Genomic DNA, 1,009 nt, shown 5'->3' with positions numbered 1-1,009 from the left:
CATGATCATTAGTAGTTAGTAACTATGTCTTAAAGTTATGAATGTCCTATGAATCCATCACCTCTCTTAAATGAAAACTGTTTTAATTCAAAAGAACAAGAAGTACATGAGTTTCGAATTTATCCTTGAACTTAGTTTAATTATATTGATGTGGTGACAATGCTTCTTGTTTTCTGAATGAATGCTTGAACAGTGCATATGTCTTTTGAAGTTGTTGTTTAAGAATGTTAAATATGTTGGCTCTTGAAAGAATGATGATAAGGAGATATGTTATTTGATAATCTGAAAAATCATAAAAATGACTCTTGAAGCAAGAAAAAGCAGCAAAGAACAAAGCTTGCAGAAAAAAAAAGGCGAAAAAAATAGAAAGAAAAAGAAAAAGCAAGCAGAAAAAGCCAAAAGCTCTTAAAACCAAGAGGCAAGAGCAAAAAGCCAATAACCCTTAAAACCAAAAGGCAAGGGCAAATAAAAAGGATCCCAAGGCTTTGAGCATCAGTGGATAGGAGGGCCTAAAGGAATAAAATCCTGGTCTAAGCGGCTAAACCAAGCTGTCCCTAACCATGTGCTTGTGGCGTGAAGGTGTCAAGTGAAAACTTGAGACTGAGCGGTTAAAGTCAAGGTCCAAAGCAAAAGAAGAGTGTGCTTAACAACCCTGGACACCTCTAATTGGGGACTTTAGCAAAGCTGAGTCACAATCTGAAAAGGTTCACCCAATTATGTGTCTGTGGCATTTATGTATCCAGTGGTAATACTGGAAAACAAAGTGCTTAGGGCCACGGCCAAGACTCATAAAATAGCTGTGTTCAAGAATCATCATACTGAACTAGGAGAATCAATAACACTATCTGAACTCTGAGTTCCTATAGATGCCAATCATTCTGAACCTCAATGGATAAAGTGAGATGCCAAAACTATTCAAGAGGCAAAAAGCTACAAGTCCCGCTCATCTGATTGGAGCTATGTTTCATTGATAGTTTGGAATTTATAGTATATTCTCTTCTTTTTATCC

The sequence above is a fragment of the Arachis ipaensis genome, chromosome B10 (assembly GCF_059453495.1).
Source record: "Arachis ipaensis isolate K30076 ecotype BB chromosome B10, ASM5945349v1, whole genome shotgun sequence".
NCBI classification, from domain to species: domain Eukaryota; kingdom Viridiplantae; phylum Streptophyta; class Magnoliopsida; order Fabales; family Fabaceae; genus Arachis; species Arachis ipaensis.
The sequence above is the reverse complement of the archived record's forward strand: the minus strand, read 5'-3'. Positions refer to the sequence as shown.